This window comes from Pinus tabuliformis, chromosome 6 (genome assembly GCF_031772625.1).
Source record: "Pinus tabuliformis cultivar Carrire ecotype Pingquan chromosome 6, CPIR1, whole genome shotgun sequence".
Taxonomy (NCBI): domain Eukaryota; kingdom Viridiplantae; phylum Streptophyta; class Pinopsida; order Pinales; family Pinaceae; genus Pinus; species Pinus tabuliformis.
Window position 1 is genome coordinate 1865389919 of NC_142292.1, and position 24606 is coordinate 1865414524.

Sequence of the window (24606 nt, forward strand, 5' to 3'; positions counted from 1 at the left end):
GATTGACATTTTGCTAATTGGGATTCACTCCCTTGCTAGAATTAGGAAGATACTTATGGAGAATTTTTAGGAGCTCATTGTATGATTAAAGGAGGTTGTAGCACTATTATGGAGGCATTAACTAAAGGTCTTAATATTCAACCAGGTAATGTTGTAACAGATATTTCATACTCTACGAAGGACCTAGAGTCAAAAGGTGGAATAGAGAGAGAGGTCAAAGTTTGCACTGAGAATAATCAAAAGTTGTTGGTGATGTAGTTCTAATAATTGTACCCCTTAGTTGCTTGAAAGAAAATACAATAGAGTTTTCACTAGCTCTTCCATATTGGAAATTAGCCTCCATTCAACAACTTGGATTTGGTGTCTTGAACAAGGTATTTATGGGATTCCCGATGGTCTTTTTGGATGAGAGTGTGGATTATTTTGGGGCAACTGCAGAGAGCACAAATTTATGAGGCTGATGTTTTATGTTTTGGAATCTGAAGAAAATAGTTGGTGCACCAGTTCTGATTGCTATTGTAGTTGGAAAGGTTGCAATAGATGGTCAGGATTTAGAAACCTTTGATCATGCTAAACATGTCGTCATGATCCTCTAATTTTTTTTTGGAGAAAATACTATACCAGACCCCATTACATATGTTGCTACAAACTGAGGTAGTGACCGATTTAGTAGGGGTGCTTATTCTTATGTTGTCTTTGGTGCTTATGGAGAGGACTACGATGTTTTGGGTAGGCCTGTAGAAAATTTCTTATCCTTTTTTGGGGAGGAAACCTGTAAAGAGCATCCATATACTATTGGTAGTGCACTGATGAGTGGTCTTTGAGAAGTTGTTTGAAGCATTGACATTCTAGAAAGAAGGGAGGACTCCATGGAAGAGGCTAAGGCTACGGTTGTTGCACAATGGCAGTCTGATAGTGAAAGAAGTGAAGTGAGGGACATGTTTAGGAGGTTTGATGCGAGAGAGATTTCCGATGTTCTTTGAAAAGGATCTTTTAATGGGGAATAAAATCCTTTGAGAAAATATGCTTTACTTCGAGACATGTTTTGAAATGCAAAGACAACAACTGGGTTTCTATGTTTAGAAAAGAAGTTGTTGTAGCTACATGTTGTTGCTATGAATTCTTTTGTTGGCACAAAAGAAAGGCTTGTCATTCTCAATATATGGATCCTAGTATGCTAAATGCATTTTCCTAAAAAAATTTGCAAGTTCATCTAATGGATTTCAAATCAATTATCAAGGATTACCTTGCCATTTCATTTTGCAATGACATTGTAATATTATGAGTTTATTTCAAATTTCATCAGTGACATTCCATTATTTATAGAAAAATAAATTGTGTCTCTTTCGAATTTGTTATGCATAGATTTTCCTCTAATCAACTCAGAAAGAAGTATTGCATGGCTATTGTCATGTGTCATTAACTTGCTCTCATTCCCACTCCAGAAATTCCAATTTTCCAATTGAGTTGATAGTTCATATTAAACTGGCATGGTTTGTGAATTTAGGAACGTTTTGTTTATTATCTCTATATTCTTCAAGTTTAAAAGTGTAATGAAGCCTCGTGCACCTTATTAGTATAAATTTGTTTTCAGTTTGTACTTGATTACTCTATATTTGAGTACTTCTACATCCTAAACAAGTCAAACTTTAATATAATTTAGTTCTTGATTTGCAAATGACATTAAAGATGTTGTTGAAAATATATTAGAAAGAAAAATGGGTGAAGAATGAACCTTTATGTTATATTTCTTCATTTTGCATGGGGCAAACAAGATTACATGGGAAAATATGGGACACAACTCCTGTGCCACTGCATACAATTTCTATTGATTTCTTCAGCTGATATGATTGCAGTACAAAAATCTCGTAAAGACACTGAAACTTCACCATAGCTTGTCATTCTTTTTTGCTCTTTTTTTCTTATGTTATTGTTTTAATGATATAGTTGATCCTAGATGCTCCAAATGTTTTAAATGAATAGATCATTTTATTCATGTTCCAACAATGCTTTTTTGATAAATAACAAAGGAAGTTTGTTGCTTGATTTTATAGTTAAGAGTAAAGTTTGTATTTGATTCATTATATATTTGCAAAAGTTGCTAGTCCAGTTCAAAAAAGAAGATACTCAATTTTATATGGTATGTTTAGTTAGTAAGAAGTCCTCTTTTCAAGTTCACTGCATAATATTTCAACCAAAAGTGTCTAGAGTTCACTTCTATAAGGGAGCCACGAAGAATCCATGGTTGGGAAAGCATAGTTTGTAGTAGAAATACATCAGGTGAGAAAGACTCACACTCTGGAAAATTATCTGGCAAGGGAATAAATATTGCTTGAGGGGTTGGCATTCAAAGGTTGATACTTGATACTAATACTTCCTAACAAATCCCGAAGCCCTACAAAAGTGTAAATTATGGATTGAATGCAGATAAAGCAATTCCCAGGAAGGATGGGCTTTCTCCTGGATAACAAGAAAAACAGGATCTGCGCTATGGGAAGATAAAATAACAAAATATTCTTTTTTATGGTAATTCCTATCTAGAGGTTAATACAAAGGATTTCTAGAGAAATCAAACCAAATCCGTAAGTGCTATAACTATTGAGGAGTGCAACATTAATGGTGAAAATAGTGAAAAAAATGTTGGAAATGTGAAATACAACTCAAATTTTACCTTCAGACCTTGGTGAAAGGGAAGAGCGAAAGGAAGACTTGGAAAAGGGGACCGTTGAGATAGAAAGAAAAAAATACTCTGAACCTAGTGAGAACTCAAAAGGTACCATTAAGGCTTCTCTATCCATTCTCAAGAAAAATCTATAGCACGGATGAACATGCGATGAATTTACTAGCAAGCATATTTGTGACTGAAATCTCAAAATATGAGAATGCAAATGTCATAGGAAATTTTGTAACAACTTTCATGAGAACCTAAGAGAATTTAGCCCATGATGGTTTATCAGGTTATGGATCCAAACTCAATTCACCTCATAGTGATGATGTAGTAGGTAAAAATGTGTTGAATATGAAGAAAGACAAGAATGATCACTATTCCATGGATCATCGAGATGATTCTAGAACCAACTTGGATACATTTCAAAATGCCGAATTTACTGGTAAAAAGGAGGATGCATTGAATTCCTCTATGAGGGATTTGGAAACTAAAAATGTTGCTATGGTAGGAGATGGTATAAATGGCCTTATTGAAGACATCATACAAGAGCAATCATTTCCAAATAAGGGTGGGGAACAACAAAAGGATGAGTTGTGTTATGATGTTGAAGAACTGTACAGCAGAGGAAAAGATGGATTTGATTCAGACTATGAAAAAAATTGAACTAGAGTGCAAATACGAACCAGAGGGACTTAGTGGACACCAAATACAAGATGCAATTAATTTACAATAAGAAAAGGTACATGTCAGGGGCATTAGTGTACAAGGAGACAACCAAGGAAGTAGTAAACATTGCTTGGAAAAGGAAAAAGAGGTTGGATATGAAAACCAAGAAAAGCTAAGTGAAGGATATGCTCCATGCATTGGGGCCTCTGATTCTGATGTTAGGGAGCCAAATAATTGTCATTCAGGCCTTTTTGACAATGATTTTGTGCAAAATACACATCAAGTGGAAAACGAGGTTGGAAAAATAAGAGGCCCATGACAAGTAGTCTGGCTATAATAAGATGTCTGATAAAGATGTAGAGGATATAAGTTTGTCTTATGAACAAAATAAAAATACTGACGTGCTTGATGCCATGGAACATCATTCTACCTATGGAATTGAACATGAAGACCAAGGAAGGGTGAACACAAAGGTAATTATCATCTTCTTGTTTCCAGGAGAATCACATATAAGGATGATAGTTAGGAAAATTTGATCGAAAAAGGAGAGTGCATGGAACCAGAGCAGACTGTGGCATCTCGAGAAGTAGAAAATAAAGGAATCGGTGTGACTACTAGTTATGACAAGAAAAAATTTACTACAGAGATGGGATCTTGTATTGTTCTTGATATTTGTGACATTGAAAGGAAAGTTTAAATCAAACATAATGAGATTTCAGAGGTATCTTCTAATATTGGTTATGAAGGTCCACAAAGCATTACATTTGTATCTCATTTGTAGAACATCAAGAATTTTGTTTGAAAACAATAGTACAGAGTGCATGGTGAGATGAACTGCATTCTTTTGACCAAATTATGGCAATGAACATCCCTCTAGAAAAGTATGATGGAAGCAACGATTCATCAGAAACACTTGCTTTTGACTTAAATGAATCTATTGAACTGGATGAAGGAGGTCATTATGACGCAACACTATCCATGTTAGCATATCGCTTATCAATTGTACCTTACACAAGTGCTTATGTTCCACTTACTATATGGTGCACTAACTTAGAAACACCAATTGTAGTGGTTGTTAGGTCAAAGCTACCTTTCATTCCTTCAATAAATCTAGTGCAAAGTATAGCAGAACTAGGTTGGAAAGGATCTGGAGCAAGAAGTGATTTTCAACCAGCAGAACCTAGAGAAATAATTGATCTGCAACATCCTCTCTCCAAAATACCAATTTCATATTCTGATGCATTTAATTCAGTTAGAAAAGGAAATAGAGCTTCATTAGATATTGATATTAAGGTGTATTATGAGAAAACATCTGAAGATGTGGTAATAACAACTCATTTATATTCTCAAATATGACCATCAATAAGCTTTGGATGCAAAGATATCAGAGGAAATTATTTTATATCTTCAATCGTTGAACCGTTTTCTCCTACCAAGCCTTGTAGTCATTTGAAGTCACATTTAGAATTGAATCAAATTGATGATATTGGGGAGAATGAACTGATAAAAATTCCTCTTGGTATCAGTGTTGAAAATTTTGGATTGACTTTGAAGATTGACACCAGTGTATCATCCCTTGGAGCTTCATGTGTTCTGAGATATTTTGAATTGAATGATGCGCCCACCTTTGATCATGGTGGAGATGAATTGTTGCCTCAGAATTTCAGCTCATCTTCCCAACCTGTAGCTGACCTGAGAATGAAGGTCGCGCTATTCAATTCATCATCTTGTTTTTCTGCTAGAAATTCCTTTTAGTCATTTACAATACGTTTGCATTTTAATGACAGGATAAATCATTAAGTTATCACCACAGTTGCATCTGCATCTCAGTATAATTGGAGCAGTGTTACAAAAATCGTGATTTTTTGAAAAAATCACAATTTTTTGCCTAAAACGGCTAAATCAATGTTTTTTTCATTTTCCCGATTTTTTTTTTAAATCACTTGATTTTTTTTTTTTTTTTTTTGCTTTTTTTTGTCGGTTTTTACCGATTTACCCTGATTTTTACAATTTTTTTTTTTTTTTGATTTCAGACCCTCGCTGATTTAATCCCGATTGTGATGTTCGCAACATTGAATCAGAGTTCATTACCTAGTCCTAATTTGTTCAGTGGTGATATACATATAAAGGGCAAACATCATTCTCTTTAGATGCTACTATTTTCTTTTCAAATGCCACTAGTAAATCATACCCATTTATTGGATTTTATTTTGGGTCATGTTTTCATCTTAACTCTGCTTCTTTTTCAAGTGACTCACCTTCCTATCTAGAATAATTAGGATTGGGATGTTTTCCATGCACTGCTCAGCCTCATCCAGCCAATCCATGTCTATTCACAAACTAGTAGAAAAATGGATAAACCTTGAGACAACTGTGTCCAAATGTATTCCAGAAAATGATTTCATCGAAATTAAATTCTTTCAGGTTCCAACCGAAGGAATGCAGATATTTTTCACAGAGCATGCAATGCAATGTAAGAAAGCTCCATAGGACTAGACCCCAAATCCTATAGTGTAAAAGTCCCATGCATTCCTGTATTGCAGTGCAGGCACTCTAAATGTCATAGACCTTAAGATTATGACTTTCCAGTGGTTGACTAGGAATTTACTCTTCATTAATTCCCACATCACACTAGTTGTTTTCCATGGAAGGGCTTACTGACATATTTTTTATTGGAATCATGTGAGAATTTCAAGGATTGGAACAACATGATTCGTATACTCTACATATTTATTATTTGTGAATCCATTTGCAAAATCAAAATTAACAATTTCGACCCATTTTTTACAGCATGAATCATTGGAAAAATATTCAAAATCCAAGTACCTTGGCATGGTTCAGTCCCAAATTTTTAACCCTCTGAAAAGGACACATAAGAAGATTCCTACAACTCAACTAGAGTAGACACCCATAAAAATTGACTCTTTAAATTTAGTTTCAGACATCATCTCTAACATATTTTAGATGACAATTGTGATGATAATATCACATGTCAAATATCTAATATCACATGTTTTTGGAGACTGAACCTCTGCAGTTGGGGAAAGGGTTTCTGGATACCTGAATCTATGCCATTGGAAAAGGTATTATTCATGGATACTTGAATCTATACCTTTGGAAAAGGGATTGTTCACCAAACCACTCAAGCTAGATATACACAACTAGCTATTTATTTTCTTTAAAAACCATCTATATATTCAAATAAATGAATATTTTTTTCTTCCAAGAGCTGGAAACTACCTTCTCTTTAAAAAACGTCTATGTATTATGTATTCATTTAGTCGGATGTTGTTTTCTTTCAAGATTTGGAAACTACCATCTCCATTGGATTGAGTGTGTTGAACCTACAAGTTTTTGTTTGTAACTTGGGTGGATGGATAAGATTATTACTACAACAACTCCATTGTTGGAGTTTAAAGTGTTTTAGATTTGAGGGTGTCATTCTCACAGATTGAACAAGAAACAGAAAAATTGACATGGTGGTCCTCTTTCTTTGCATGTAATGATATTCATGTGGCCCCGGTAATAAGAATAATATAGTGAACCATTGTCTGAATGTGCCATAGATAAAACTATGACTTAGGGATGACAAGTGAAGAAAGTAGTTAACCTAGGGTTGAGGATTGGTTGGTAGCCAATATTTAATTATGACAAGTCCTAATAATTTTCCTTAGATATGAATTGAACCAATAACGGCACATTCATTTCACTATACTATTCTCTCTCACTAGCTAGTATATGGAAATGAATTCTTTGAACGATTCAATGCTAGGTTTAATTGGTGTAGGAGGAAATGGTTCTTTTACTAGAAATTTGGTAGATATTTCTAAGAATTATAATTTTAAGTTGTTTATTTGTGGAGTTCCAGTGCTGCATTACTTTTTTCGAGAGCCAGAAAGATCAACGTTCTGACAGGTTGATTTAGGTTTACACACATCCATAGGGAATTGTCCAAATCTCCAGGTTTTTAGCAACGACACTGTTTCAAGCACATGAATAAACTGCATTCGTTCAGGAAAAGGCATTGACTGTATTGCTTCAGGCACAAAATTTCATCTTCCATTGGTGTTTAGGGACACAAATTACAATCACTTTAGCAGTAAAATCAAGGGAGAAGGTATTGGCATCATTGACAACAATGTATGGTGGGTGAAGGTATCAATTTTTTTATTTTTATTTTAATTTACTTTTATATAACCCAAAAAAGTCATGTTAAAAGAACAAATTCCTATAAAACATTATGATTTTAGTTGAAGGCTTTGAAATTTTAGGAATTTTTAACTTCAACAAATCAAATTGGTAAGCATGGTGACAGAGCATAAGTCCTTAGATGATCTGATCTATCTTTCATATTTTCTTAAAATATGTACTTACTCTTAAATTGTCAAGGCTTGTCTTACTGTGGTTTTTGGGAAGATTCATTTTTTAGATAGATCATTTTAACTATTTGTACCTTTCACCTCCTTTGGATTGCATTTATTTCAACAAAAAACCATGATGCTTGAATTCTGGATATTGAACTATGTGTAAATTTTGTAAAATGTCTGATATTTCGAGAAGACATTTACATCCATCATCATGGACAAAAAACCTTCAATTTGCATGTCATTTGCAATAGTGAAGTCTCCTCTCTAACTTAGTTGTATTTTTTTTTTTTAGAATAATCACTTATATCTTTGAATATATATTAAACTATGGTTAGGGTGTAATGATAGAAAAAATGGTACTATAAAAGACAGGAATAATCAAAGTGAATTGTGTTTATGATTGCAGGGAGATATTTTCAACAAAGAGGATACAAAGAAGGATTTTTCATTGGCCAAGTAAGTAGTATATTTGGTTATGCATGTTACATTCTGCATTCTAGATACTGAATCAAATGTTATATGTTTATTATTGTTATTTTGATGTTTTTATTGCGTATAAAATGTTCTGAATCATTCCTTTATCTATTCCATTTGTATGCCCTTTTTTTACATTTGTATCTATCTTTTGTTTCAAGATTTCTTAGGTCATAATTTGTGTTTCATCATCTACAATTCAGTATGTTGATTAGCACCATATATAAATTAGAGATAGTTGCAGACTGTCGAATATTATCTATCTTTAGGCTACTTATTCCGATGGTTGAGTTGTTGATGACGGGTTCTTTGTTCTTGCTTTTGTGTACTATCCTTCAATTTATTGCACCAGAACCCTTACGAGTAGTAAATTCTTTAATCTAATTAGAATCTTTTCTTTGTCATGGCATATATTTGATGTCATGATACATTTTGTTGGATTGAAGGTTGTTGGTTAAAGTGTAGCAATTCCATTAAGTTATTATAAGAACAATCTAGTTGGCACTTCAAATCTATATGAGATTATGGCCAAACATGGTTGCAAAAAGGTAATTCTAAACCTTGCAACTGTTAATGATATTTATAAATATGTATTATATAGAATTGTGCCAAGTAGAGGCATTATAGTAGAGTTATGAAATGAAATCAGCATAGTGCTCCTTAAGTTTATTTTGCATAGACCTACTAGTTTATGCAATGTAAATCTTTTCAAAAGAACATGTTATAGCTTGGATGCATTTCCACATTTTAGGATTGATTAGGCCTTTTATATAGTCAAACTTGCCTGGTATGGTATTTGTGGGGAAGGTGGTGTCCTTTGCGCTACCCCTTTTCATATTTTATGTTATTTTATGTCACTCCCTTGATGCAAGGAAATGTTATTTTTGATATTACATTCTCTTCTTCCTACCTTTTTGGGGGATCATCCTTGCCTTTAGGAGAGTGTTTTTATATTGTCTCTCACTATAACCATTTATTTTGAATACATTTTCCAAGTGTTGTAGTTCTTGATTTGTGCTCATCTTCAAAGATCCTAGTGGCTAATTACTAGAGTGTTGATTGTAGCTTGTTTTTGCACTAGATAATGAGGAGAATCTACATGCAAGTATCTAGTGGTATGGGTTTTATTTTGGTAAACTTGATAGGATAAGCCAATAAGGATCCATCTTCATTATTTTTTATGAGAATCTAAACGAAGGGAATTCTCCTATTATTTTCCACATCCATCATGAATCTCATGCTTTCATTTTGGTTGTTGAGATGATTGAGAAATTCATTCACGATTTTCATTCAATGAGAGCATTTGATAGTCAGACATATATGAATTGGTCCCTTTGATCTGGTTTCAGTGGAATGGATCCTAATAACTTCTTTTCAAAGTAGTTGATGTACATATTAGTGTACATTGATGAAAATGGTGATCACGTGGTTATTTCTTCATTCTATTCATATCTGATTCCTTGAAGGTTGAAGTATGTGGATTTGAAATATCCTTGATTTTCCTAATTTCTTTTTTAGCTTTATTTTTTAGTAGATACTTTCTTATCTTGTAAGAATTGGATCAAATTTAGAAACAATTCTGAAATAACTAATAAACTTGTGCAACCAAAAATTGCAATGGATCATACAATTTGTTATCCTGGTGGTTATTCGTGGCGCCAGCTCAAGCTACTTCATGAGTTCAAATGATAGTAGAGTTATGAAGGCATTATTTGAGGTATTTCAATAGATGAAATCATCATTGTGATATTCTATCTGATTTATTACAAGTACATAAATCAGTTCCCAAATATTTTTCAAAGAGGGCATTATAAAACCAATTTGACTTGAGATTTTTTTTTTTAAATTTACATTGTTTCACATAGATCTAAATAAGTCATCCATTCAGTTAAAATGACACCATTTTTTATGATTCATGATTCACTATGATTACAGATATGAAATATGCAAAGGTATGGATTTTCAAAATACTTGTGTTTCATAGCATACCAACACAAAAATTCCTGATTTTAAGCAAATTTGTCATATGTTTTGATTGTGTGTAAGTTGCATGTTTAATTTGATGTAGAATCTCAAAATATATTTTGTTATTTTTTCTAATTAAGATGTGTATCATCTTGATTCTTCCAATCCCAACCTAGTGGCATAATATATGGGTCAATATAGAAAAACATGAAAATTATAGGGAAGGATAACATATATGTTCAATGTTGCTCTCAGATCAATATATAAAATGTTTTCATTGAAGCTGATGCAAGTGAGTAAGATGGTTGGGGATTATTGTGATCCATTTTGGTATGCTTACAAGGATATGCGTATCGATGTTGTATGCTACTCATTTATGGATGATTGTGATCCCTTTTAGTATGCCCATTGCATACAAGGATATGGGTATCAATGTGGTATGTTTCTCAGTTATGACACTACTAGATGTTAATTTCATAAATTATTTTTAGTAATTCAACTTGAAGTGTAATCATGTTTTACTCAAATATGTTTATCAAATGGTTTTTTCATCATCACCTACAATTTATGGACAACCCAACGTGATTCCTTGTGTAGAATACTTCCAACATTCTGCAATAAATCCTTATGGATGAACTAAGGTATGTTGTTCAACTTGATGTGTGCACCAATAGTTATATCTCCATATTGTATTTTTTAGCTGTTGAGTGCCATTGTTATTTCAATAACTATTAATATTTTCTTAGTAGATTCTTACATATTTTTCGCTTAAAATAATTTTGTTATTAGTGGTTAGATGGACCATGTAGCTAGAGAAATTAATGCCTTTTCCATCTATTTCTTCAAATCTTCCTTGAAGATATAGCCCATGATATTTATAAGGTAGATCTAGAGTGGATAATGTTTTATTGAGATACTTCAACCTAGTTGGAACTCACCCAAGTAGCTAGATTGGTGAAGATCCGAAGGGATTTCCAAATATCCCCATGCCTTTCATCCAACAGGTGGTTGTGGGTAGGAAACCATTGTTGAACATATATGGTAATGATTACCTAACAAAGGATGGAACAATGGTAGGATAGAATACTATCTTCAATATGTGATGCTTTTATAATTTTTTATAGCGATGTTAGTTTTTTTTTAGATAAGATACAAATTTGTGGTTTTGAATCTACACACATGAACTTACTAGCAGTATAAGATCTTTCCCAAAATGTCATATTAGTATGCCGAAGAGTCAGTCTTTTAGGATAATTTATGAGAATATTATAGATTAGAAAATATTGATTTTGAACCGCAATATTTGCTACTTATTGAACATTGATACTTGGAGAACTTTAAGAGACCATTTTATAGGTCATAGATCATTGAACCTATTGCTTTTGAAGTTTGCATATGTTTCTGATTCTTGTCAACTCTCTTTATAATGCTACTTTAACTCTTCACTCATTTATTTGTTTATGCATTTTATATTTTCTATTTGCAACTATTTATTTTCTTTCTACTGTACTTGCAATGGTATTAGGTTCGAGACTAACTCATGTGGTAGACTTGGTTGATGGTCATCTACGCTCCATAAGATATTTAATGAAAGTGACATAGGTAAATTTCCCCTGAGTTTCATGAATGATATTTTTGCCATAAATTTAGATCCCCTGATAAGGAGATCTCAAAACTATTTTAAGTGACAATGTATCTTTTCTATGCTGGAAAAAAGGCTTTTATAGCTTTTGTGTATTGATTCCTTCATTTTTTTAATATAGTCCTTAAATTTAGTTGTTTGATATGAAGAATTCATTGATATTCTGACATTTCAATATGTTAAAGGTCTTAGCTTAAGAAGATGACATTATGCCTACATTTCACGTTTTCAGTAAATATATGCCCTTTTTGGCTACAAGCACATATTAGTATTATCAATGATCAGTTAATATGTGGGAAAATTTAAATAGCTTTCTTCATTATTGGATGCAAATTTTTTAGGTGTTCTTTTCTATGGTGACGTTTTATTTTCTTTGTTTATGCAGGTTATCCAATGACATAGTGGTTACTATCGCCCAATTGAATAAAACTAGTTTAAGTTTCCCAAGTTTCATTATATATATTATTTCCATAAATTTAGATCAAAGGATAAGGAGATATAAAAATTGTTTTAAGTGACAATGTATCTTTTCTATGCTAGAAAAAATGCTTTTATAGTTTTTGTGTATTGATTCCTTCATTTTTTTAATATAGTCCTTAATTTTAGTTGTCTGATATGAAGAATTCATTAACATTTTGACATTTCAATATGTCAAGGTGATCCGAACTTAAACAAGAATGAAATAAATTATAGATATAATTATAAATACAAAGATGCAATAGAAAACACTTCATTTCATTAACAAAAAAAATATTGAACTATGCTTACAAACAGAATGGAAAAAAGATAGCTCGGGCGATGGTAGCTTATCTCTGAGAAGAGATGTGACGGCTACATGCCTCTGAAATGTGTTACAATGAGGCTCAAGGACCTATTTATTATTGAAAAGCATGAGAAAACCCTAACCCTAAGAGATGTAACACAAAGAGTTTGTGGGCCCCGTTGGGGTTAGTTTGGTAGCCAAGTTCTCGGGGTCGTAACTTGGTCATATTATCTTCGTTTGGCACGTAAGATAAATTTTTGGAAAGGTCTCTTCGAGTACTATAGGTTTCGTCACAGGCTCAAAAATACATCGTTTAGGGGGTCAAAACTACTCCGGAAGTTTAAGACACGAAAAACTGCTATAAATAGTAAATGTTGAAATAAACAAGGAAACATATGAAATTGACTGGAGGGTCTAGGTGGAATAGGTGGGTGGCCACCAATATCCACCTGGATCATTCCTACCCCCTTAAGAAGCAATGGTCCCCATTGCATGCAGAGCCTCCATGAGGTGAGGAAATTTTTGTTGAACTTGGTCCCTAGTAAACCACTTGCCCTGGTGAAGGAGTTGGCCTGATTTGACAACTCGATATAAATGTATCTTTTGTTGATGAGTGTTATTGATATGTGTATCCATGATCTGATTAGTTGTGGCCTATTCCATGTAGTTTGGGTTGAGCTTTGTTGGTGTGAGTTGTTCTGCAATGTTGGATGTGTCCAACAATGGTGGAAAGTATGGCCGAAGGCGGTCTACATTGAACATTGGGTGCAGACCAAGGAACTGTGGCATGCTGAGCTCAAAGGCATTGTTACAGAAAACCTTGGTGATGGCGTATGACCCATATCAGAGAGGGAAAATCTTGTGGTGGGTTCTAGTGAGGCTCTCCTTCTGCAAATGTAGCCAAACTTTGTCGCCCACCTGGAACATGTGTGGAACTCAATGCTGATCATGGTGTTGCTTGTACTTAGCATTGGCTCTATCCAATATATCATGGACCTGTTGGCCGATGTGTCAAATGTGCTCAATGAAGTTTTTAGCCCTTTCAGCTTCAGACTAGACGTGAGCCGAATCTGCTTGAGTCACTGTAAATGGTATTTCCACATCAATGGGACATAATGGTTGAAATCTCAGCCCTACCTGAAAGGGGTTATGGCCTGTTGAGATGTGGAGAGCTATGTTGTAGCTGTCTTGGACATAAGGGAGACTTTCATCCCATGTGTGTGGATGCTTCGAGTTGTAAATGCAGAAAATGTGTACAATCATCTTGTTGAAAACTTTTGTTTGGCCATCAGTGTGGGGATGGAAAGTCGTGGACTTAGTAAGTTTTGTATCCAGAATCGACGAGAGACTAGACAAAAATGCACTAAGGAATCCGTTGTCCCGATTTGAGACAATGGAATGTGGGATCCAAAGGTGTACCCACACTCCCTCAAAGAAGATCTTAGCAGTGGCCTCTGTTGTGATAGTCTTCTTGTAGGCCACCATGATGGCCATCTTAGAGAATCTGTCGATGACTAAGAAAACTTAGTTGTTGTTGTTCCTAGTAGAAGGAAAGCCTGACATGTTATCCATGGAGATAGATTCCAAAGGCTGACTAGGAGTAAGTAGAGGAGTATACAGGCCTTAATTCTTGATGGTTGGTTTGGAAATGGCATAAGCGGTGCAGGATCTAATGTACTTCCCAACATACTGACGAAGTTTCGTCCAATAAAAATACTTCTGCAATACCACCACTGTTTTATCTACTTCAAAATGTCTAGCGACCCGACTGTAGTGCGCCTCCCAAATCATCTTGGCACGATCACTTGAAGGAACACAAATTTGTCCTAGGTGGCATGACAGTGCATCTTGAAGGTGAAAATTTAGAACTTGCTTCCCTTCCAGGAGTGTCTAGTATGTTCTGCTGAATTCTAGATCACTCTTGTAAATATTCGGCCACCCCGAAGTCTTATGCGCACAAGATTCGAGCACAGTGATCAACGCCATCACTAGTGGTCGACTGAGGAAATCAACAACATTATTGGTGTTGCGCTTATTATACATAATGTTCAAATGGAACTATTGTAGGTAGGTGGACCATTTCTGATGGCAATCATCCTACAACTTCCCTTGTGTCTGTATGAATTGTAGTGGTTGGTGGTTTGTGTGGATGATCGTTTCCTTCCCCAGAATGTAATGCTCCCATTAATGGCAAGCCTGCACAATGGAATAAATTTATTTTTTCGTAAGTGGGATAATTTCGGACTGTGTCTGAAAGCGTCTCACTGTGTTAAGCCACTGGATGTCAATGTTGAGTAAGAACCTGTTGTGGCCAGCAACACCCCCCCTTATTCAATTAAGTATCAACCATGATACTGAATGAATGGGGACCCTTAGTTAATTTTTAGGTAAAGCAAGAGTTTCTTTTTGAAGTCACAATCATACGCTTAGAAAAAGCCTCTTGGATATTTTAAGCCTAAGTCTATGATAAAAGAGAAAACCTTTAAGGTCGCATTGCAAAAGGATAGGAAACACCTTCATTTCCCTTTTTATGCGCACCATCCTCGTGTTAATAATGACATCGCATCGCAAAATAGTAATGCTCATAAAGAAAAACTTAAAGATTCGCCGATCTGCGATAACGCCGATCGCTAGATCGCATATCGCAGAAACGAGCCAGGCAAGATTTGGTAAACATCAAATTTCTGCGATCTGCGATATTGCGATCGCTGCGATGCCACATCCATGCGATTTGCGATGATGCGATTAGCGATCACGCGACATGCGAGGTTACGTCAGCAAATCATAAATCACTTCGGTACGAATCCTTCGGGCGTTCCATTCAAAGAAAAAACCACTTACTATAATCTGACCCGAAATCATGCGCTTTTAATGATAGTAAATGAATTAGTTGTCAGTTATTTAATGGATTAAAGACGCGTACCTTGGTAGAGATTTTCTTTACGTAAGGTGGCATATTTTCTTTATCTCTTGCATTTAAAAGTCTCCCATCACCTTTCTGGATCAGTCATTTCCATTTCACTCGTAATCTGCAGGAACAAAACGCTAAGACGTCTCAGACAAAAACGCAAAGAGAAATGGGAAAGAAAAATAGAGCTCAAAGCTCCGATGTGAGGGAGAAGACCAAGGAGATGGCGCCCCTGTACACAGACACAGCCTGTAACAAAGACGCAGGGATATCAACATGGGAAGGCATGTACAGGCTGCTAAAGGAAGAAAAGCCTAGAATAATGAAGGTGACTGCTGTCGCGGGTGCACCACGCTCTTCTGAGGCATCCTTGGGGGACCTAGCATGTTCGTTCCTTCACAGGATAGCGGCAAGACCCAAAATTCTACCATACACAGATATGATCAAGTGGATACTGGATGATTCAGAATTGAAAAACAGACAATTCAAAGTTCACGGACATGGGCTCGTGGGATCGTTTGTTGCGCAAGATTTGAAACTTATGTATCATCTTCCTGAACCGCAAGTGACCTATAATGCACAATTTGTTAAGAAGTTCGCGGCGGAGAATCCAGATCTATCAGACACCACTAAAGAATGGTCTAGAAGAGACGAGCCGCTAAAAAAGGATAAAAACGGTATGTACAACACTGGTTCCCTCACCTCTCCATATTGTTTTGCTGCGGCCATGCTCTGTAGGTTATTTGGGATGCCGGATATCAACAAGTTTTCATCTGAATGGCTGCCCTTAATTGATGCTGCCACTAACGCCGACATCCTAGATTGGGCCAAAATCCTTTCTGATACTCTATACACGGTTGTTCTCAATTACCAGTCTAAGAGATCCTTGTCTCAAAGGGTCTATCCTCCTTTTTATCTGTCTGCCTATATTATGGATTCTATTTGTCTTGTATCTGAATTCCCTATTATGGGTTGGAGATGGACTACCCAAGACCCATTGCCCATCCATGTTTATCATAAGGTCTTATGGGATTCCCAGTTTACCCCTCACTTTTACCAGATTTGCCATGGGCTTATTTTGCCCCTATATAGAATGATATATGATAAGGACCCCCCAAGGTGCTCTCCCGAGGCCCAAATTGACATCATCCCCATCGCGATATGGTTTGGGGAAGAATGGTTTACTTACATTAGAGTTTTTGGAAGCACTGTACCTCCACATGTCCTACCCCTATATGTCCCTGATAAACTTTTGGCCCGGGAAATCGCTTATCAAACCTGTTCTGAAGGCGGCCTGACCAAAGACCTAAAGGACAAGAAGAAGGTCATATGGCCTCAATTTCCCGTAGCTTGTGGGGCCTTCTCTTTGTTCGATGTAGGACACGATTTTGGTGAAGTGGAGAATGTGACGTGTCTTCAATTATTTAAGTTCCCAACGAGGCCATTCGACCCAAATGATGTGGCCCAAGAATTCACAACGAACATCAAGATAAGAGTGTTCTCTGGAAAGAAAGATCCGTTTGATGATCTGTTTCAGAGTAAAAGTTCGCTCAAAGAAATTTTGCGAGAAGCTCAGTCGAGGTTGTCTCCAAATGACCTCCAGAAATTCACGTTATACAGAGAAAGAAGGCTGGCCAGTATTCCACTAGAGAGGCTGCGACTACCTACTAGAGAACCAACTCCAAGCATCAGCCTCAGTGAAACCTCCAGCACTTCCAGATCTAAGTCCAACACCGCGCAAGAAGTATCTGAGCATCCTGAAGAGTCTGTTCGCGACCAAGGAAAAAACGAAGAAACAACCAAAGACACAGCTCAGTCAAGTGCAATGTCTCAGCAGCAAGTTATCACCTCACCACCAAGAGATGTCCCCCCTCCTGTCATCGAAGCACCACTTGTCATGACAGAGCTAGATAAAGAGTGGGAAACCTTCAATGAATTGATCAATCTTGAAGGGCAAGTCCCGAAAACACCTGTGAATAATACACAGGTGGTGCAAGAATTCGTTTCGACCATGGTCAGTAGTGCCACAGAAGCTGAACACCTTCCTATCGCTCCAACCTCAGAACTTCTACTTAACGTAGAAGAAATTCCCCCACTGGATGTATTCTATAGTCCCCAACACAAAGTAGTTGTAAGGAGACAGAGAAAGAAAAGAAAGCTTGAAAATACACTGTCTCAAGAGGCTGAACATTTGGACGTCTTATGGAAAGACCCCAATAATAATCCGACTGAAAATCTTACGAAGCTGTCTCAGATTGCAGGAGCGTATGCTTCTGCAACTATTGATAAGGCCTCTGAAGTTTAGCAACTATTAAAGGAACAAGAAAATCATATACAACTACTACAACAACAGTTGCAACAAGCCAACGCGAACACTGAAGCTTCCAGACAGCTTGAAAAGCTACAGGAAGACTTTCAACGGATGCAGATAGGCTATCAAAGGAGTCTCGAAGAAAAAGAAAAACAATTGTAGACTTTGCAAGAAACGCATAAAGATGAGCCTAAGATGGCAGAGTTTATCTGAGAATCTATCGGGTTGAACGAGCAACTACTGCAGCAACAGGAAGAGTTGGGACGTAAAATATCACAGTGGAGTCACTATTGTGAGCTGAGCGACAAAATCACCAGTCAAGTGGTGGATTTGCGGAGCGACTATGATCCGAATGACAAAAGGGTGACAGAATATTTGACTCGGCAAGATGATGAGGAAGGGAAAAGAGCAGGTGCACGCAGGATTAATGAAAATCATAAAGAGTTGCTCTCTAATAAATGGGATGATCAAATCACGCGGGCGGAGCAAGCAACAGAGACAGCAGCGACACAGGCAAGCATTCTTATCGACTGTGTAAATGAGAATTTACACAGGGCAAATTTAATTGCAGAGACCACCCCGGGGTACCTACCAAACAAGTTGCAACTGGAAACAGAATGGGGGCAGAAAGCACAGTCAAAAGGGAAGGCAATCCAAGCATTGGCCAGGCTGAATTGTGAATGTTACTGGACGTATTTGGTTAAACCACACAGCCAATGGATGACGGTGAAATGCATTACAAACGCAGCCGAGAAGTTAGCGCCAGCTCTTGTAGATGCCGTTTTCGCAGCCCAGCTCAGCGCAGAAATCAGTCAGCCGACTCTTCTCAAGCCTATGCTGGACACTTGCAACTTTAAAGACCAAGTTCATAAGTGATTTCATTTAGAATGTTGTTTTTTCTCTATTTTAACTAGATTAGAAAAAGGACAGTCATTTGAAAACCGTATCCTAAAATTTTGTAATGATACTATTATTAGAATTAGGAAGTAGTATTTTAACCCTTCTCATTGCATTAGAGAAGGGTCCAGAAATTTGTCAAAAACTTGTCCTCGGAACATGCACTTCTGCACCCTCAGAGGAGGTTTTGATGAATGGAAGGATCGAGATTTATTTATGTTTGCATTTTAATGTCTGCTACTGATGTTGCACTTCTGTACTCTTGGTAGATGTTAGAAGTAAGTAGAGATAAATCGCCATTGCTTGAAGTTTGTGAGTGAAATCAGTCATAAATGGTACTTTTATCTCTTGACCAATTTCTGCTTATATTCTTAGAGTGATATGCAGTTTTAGTTGTTTATATGTGGATGTATGAATGTCTGGGTTACCATTTGGCACTTCTGTATGGTGGAATCATTTGTTTATGCTTGACATATGAATGACTTATTATGCGATATGCTGTTCACAACTGTTTTGCCTAACTTCTTATGCAGAATGGTTTATCTTAATTGATTTATATTCTTATGATAGCTGAATGATCTTTATTACCAGTTATTGTTCGAAATCTTTTTAGATCGCATAATAGAAGAGATATATCCCGGGTTAGCGTAGATTAGATGTGTTGTTTTCATTAGATTACAATAGCATAGAGTCTGTTTACAAGTTAGATTTGAGTTAGCTCTAAAATACTTCTAGAATCAGCATAATCAAACTCTACACACACACACATAACCTTTAGATTGGGAAGCTGGTCCCATTATCCCCAGTCGGACCCGCTACACCAAACGGGCAAGGAGCCGCCAACCAGGTTCCAGACCGGGTGGGTATCCCCCTTGTTGTTGACCCGATTTCCGGGCCCTCAACATATTTGGCGCTAGAAGGAGGGCCTGAGCATAGTGTCCGTTGGGATGTTTTCCAAATTATAAAGCTTGAAATAGGATGGCCGCTCATAGAATTCCTATTTGGAGTTGCATCCATGTTCCTACTTCTTCCAACACTCCACCAGATGTGGTAAGGCTTTTGTCTCAGGTAAAATTCAACGGTAAGAATAATTCTTCTGCATTTAATCATGACCTTCAGTTCATTCAAAAATTTTCAAGTTCTGATATTCAGAGAATTGATGAAGGCGTTTTGTGCAAAATTTTTACTCTTACATTCACAGCGGAAGCTAGAAAATGGTGCAGAACCCTCCCAGTTGCATCAATCCACAGCTGGGACCAATTCGTCAAGACTTTCATTTTGGAATTTGATTGTTATGACTACGACCAGGTGTATGATGAAATTGACTATCTACGGAAGCAAGATGAACCAGTAAGGGATTTTAATATGCGATTTCATCTTAAATGCCTAAAGTATGATCTTGAGAGTGAGCTCACGGATGAAGAATCTTCGGATTATGATGAGTATTCCCTACCTCCTATGTCTGATCAAGCAGAAATTAGTTCAACCTTTGTTTCATTTTCTTCTAATATGAATGAGCATTTCAAGTCAAATACACAAATCATCCGTAATGAAGAAAATCTGCAAAGCCTAGGAGTCATGCATGCTCTAATGCCAGAGAACAAAAACGAAAATACTGAAAGAGAAACTACCTTGGAACCAGAAGATGACTCTGACACAAAGTCAGACAATATCATTACGAATCAACGAATGCAGATGCCAAGGTTAGAACAGCGAACTATTTCTCTTTCAAAAAGTATCAGCGCACAGAGGTATGATCTAAAGCCCGATGTTTATGATGGATCTGATGAACAAAGTTTTTTTTATGATGTTTTCAAATGCATTACTCCAGATTCACATTTTTCTCTTTATCCCGATGTTTTTAGTGATGACAATTTTTCCCCTCTCAACATTAAAGATGTCTCAAAGAACACAGAGGGTTATTCAAACGACTCATCATTAGGTCTTCAAGATAAAGAGACATCTTTAGCACATCCTTTGATTAATGTCAAACAAGAGCTGCTTGGCCTCCCTTGTCTGAAAAAATATAATGAAAAAGAGGAACCTAGGGAAATCTGTAGAGTCTTTAGTGAGAGTTACTTTGACAACGATGATGTTGTTGAGTTATCCCAAGTAACTCAACTAGGTTCAGATAATGAGAAACAGCTTGAATCAGAAATCATATCAAAAGACCCTCATTTCAAAGTAAAAAATCATTTGGATGATTTTACTATCCAAGACAATACCCCGATCTATGATTCATATCATGAGGAAAACTCCACTCCTGTTCGCAATCATAACTTATTCCCTGATTCACAAGACCTGGCCAGTTCTTGTGAGGAGCAAGATGTTACAAGTAAATCCCAGTTGTGCTGTAACAATATTTGTACAAATAATCATTCATTTCTTTATCACCTGAACCCATTTTGTACAAAATCGGATTTCTTTTTAAATTTTCGATCTTTTGATAGATTGTGTTTTAGCGATTTATATATGAGAACTTTCGTTTCAAACGAAATCGCTAAAAACCCAGCGTTAACAAAAAACAGGTTACAAGCCATTGAAACTAAAAAATCATTTTCACAATCTGACTTGTTATCCTTCCTATTGCGAGATCATCAATTCATAACAGAAATTCACCCTAATTTTTATGATCCAATAGGTATCCAGTTGGAAAAAGGTTCTCATGAGAAAGGAAAATCAGACAGAATTCCAATTGAGGTTGTATGTTCTTATTCCACAGTCAATATTTATGATCCAAGGAAAGTTTGGTTCTTTACACTGATGTTTGAAAGTTTCATACGGCTAGGAATAAAAATGAATAGATGGTTCCATTGGAAATATCATTTCACATAGTTGATTTTCTGTATATAGTTAGAATAGGAGTAGGAGTAATTTAGCTAGGTTATTAGGTTTGCTTTTAATAATTGATAGGCAAAGTTATTATGTACATAACCCTAGGGAATGCTTGCCTCTCATTGCGTGAAATATTTTTCTCCATAATAATGTTTACTTTGGTTAACAGCATTTGGCATTTACTAAAGACACCTTTTCTCTATTAAATATTTTTTGAAACTTCTGCTTCTATGAACAACAAATCTTTTAGGAATTTGATCTTTATTATCAATAGAACTTTAGCCCAGATATGATGATAGTTTCAACTGCAAAAAAAATTTAAAGAAAGCTATCTCAGTGGAGAATTTGTTTTAGGTCAGCACAATGAAAGGTATCAATATTAAAATAAAGATTCTCTGTAGAAACAGCCATTACCAAAACAGCCCTATCATTGTCGTCCAAAACTTTCTTAAGGAAAGAAAATTTGACTTCCTCCCTGCTAAAGGAAAACGCAGAATTCAGAGAAATAATCCAAAAAGACACTATATCTCAAAGAATAAGAGGTCTCATCGCGAGCTGGCTTATCATGATCACAGATATTATAACTTGCTGACTTTGCCAAAACTGTCTACCAAAACAGGGCAATGACTCAAGATTGTTGCAATCAAAAGACAAGGGGTCTCATCACGAGCCAGCTTGTTCAGCAAAAGTGTAAATCAAGTGAATGACTGTGTCATAATTTGGCCACCAAACCAAGACATTGTTCTTTAGAGAATAAAAAAAGGAAAAAGTGTCAAAAAAGGGATTTTCTATGAAAAAGTTGTAAATAACCTTAAGCAGGATAAAGGATCATTACTGGGTAATAGGTAACCCTGTCGAGGCTATGGACGCCTGCTGGCAGCAGAGGCTCTACCTGCGACAAAGGAGCATATTTGAAAAGAGTTGATACATAGGGAAGACTTTATTTTATGTTTTACAAAGACCAAGTAATGACTGATTTAAATGCAAAGACAAGCTGAAGACGCAAGTAATTGAAATAGAAAGAGGTTGAAACGAAACATCATTGACAGTTTAAAGTATCATTTGCTTTATCTTTTTATAATAAAGTTCAAGTTTTTCTTTAAGAAAAATTTTTCAGGGGTTTGAAAGCGTCAATATAAAAGCAGAGATAACTGGTTCTCCCAAGTGAATCGCCAATTGTTGTGGCCAGCAACACCCCCCCTTATTCAATTAAGTATCAACCATGATACTGAATGAATGGGGACCCTTAGTTAATTTTTAGGTAAAGCAAGAGTTTCTTTTTGAAGTCACAATCATACGCTTAGAAAAAGCCTCTTGGATATTTTAAGCCTAAGTCTATGATAAAAGAGAAAACCTTTAAGGTCGCATTGCAAAAGGATAGGAAACACCTTCATTTCCCTTTTTATGTGCACCATCCTCGTGTTAATAATGACATCGCATCGCAAAATAGTAATGCTCATAAAGAAAAACTTAAAGATTCGCCGATCTGCGATAACGCCGATCGCTAGATCGCATATCGTAGAAACGAGCCAGGCAAGATGTGGTAAACACCAAATTTCTGCGATCTGCGATATTGCGATCGCTGCGATGCCACATCCATGCGATTTGCGATGATGCGATTAGCGATCGCGTGACATGCGAGGTTACGTCAGCAAATCATAAATCACTTCGGTACGAATCCTTCGGGCGTGCCATTCAAAGAAAAAACCACTTATTATAATCTGACCCGAAATCATGCGCTTTTAATGATAGTAAATGAATTAGTTGTCAGTTATTTAATGGATTAAAGACGCGTGCCTTGGTAGAGATTTGCTTTACGTAAGGTGGCATATTTGCTTTATCTCTTGCATTTAAAACTCTCCCATCACCTTTCTGGATCAGTCATTTCCATTTCACTCGTAATCTGCAGGAACAAAACGCTAAGACGTCTCAGACAGAAACGCAAAGAGAAATGGGAAAGAAAAATAGAGCTCAAAGCTCCGAAGTGAGGGAGAAGACCAAGGAGATGGCGCCCCTGTACACAGACACAGCCTGTAACAAAGACACAGGGATATCAACATGGGAAGGCATGTACAGGCTGCTAGAGGAAGAAAAGCCTAGAATAATGAAGGTGACTGCTGTCGCGGGTGCACCACGCTCTTCTGAGGCATCCTTGGAGGACCTAGCATGTTCGTTCCTTCACAGAATAGCGGCAAGACCCAAAATTCTACCATACACAGATATGATCAAGTGGATACTGGATGATGCAGAATTGAAAAACAGACAATTCAAAGTTCATGGACATGGGCTCGTGGGATCGTTTGCTGCGCAAGATTTGAAACTTATGTATCATCTTCCTGAACCGCAAGTGACCTATAATGCACAATTTGTTAAGAAGTTCGCGGCGGAGAAAACAGATTTATCAGACACCACTAAAGAATGGTCTAGAAGAGACGAGCCGCTAAAAAAGGATAAAAACGGTATGTACAGCACTGGTTCCCTCACCTCTCCATATTGTTTTGCTGCGGCCATGCTCTGTAGGTTATTTGGGATGCCGGATATCAACAAGTTTTCATCTGAATGGCTGCCCTTAATTGATGCTGCCACTAACGCCGACATCCTAGATTGGGCCAAAATCCTTTCTGATACTCTATACACGGCTGTTCTCAATTACCGGTCTAAGAGATCCTTGTCTCAAAGGGTCTATCCTCCTTTTTATCTGTCTACCTATATTATGGATTCTGTTTGTCTTGTATCTGAATTCCCTATTATGGGTTGGAGATGGACTACCCAAGACCCATTGCCCATCCATGTTTATCATAAGGTCTTATGGGATTCCCAGTTTACCCCTCACTTTTACCAGATTTGCCATGGGCTTATTTTGCCCCTATATAGAATGATATATGATAAGGACCCCCCAAGGTGCTCTCCCGAGGCCCAAATTGACATCATCCCCATCGCGAGATGGTTTGGGGAAGAATGGTTTACTTACATTAGAGTTTTTGGAAGCACTGTACCTCCACATGTCCTACCCCTATATGTCCCTGATAAACTTTTGGCCCGGGAAATCGCTTATCAAACCTGTTCTGAAGGCGGCCTGACCAAAGACCTAAAGGACAAGAAGAAGGCCA

General features: G+C 36.6%; 1 pseudogene; it reads left to right on the forward strand.

Annotated features, from left to right (window-relative positions):
* Positions 1–9: 9 nt before the first annotated feature.
* On the forward strand, positions 10–1894 carry LOC149266558 (lysine-specific histone demethylase 1 homolog 3-like; annotated as a pseudogene).
* Positions 1895–24606: the final 22712 nt, after the last annotated feature.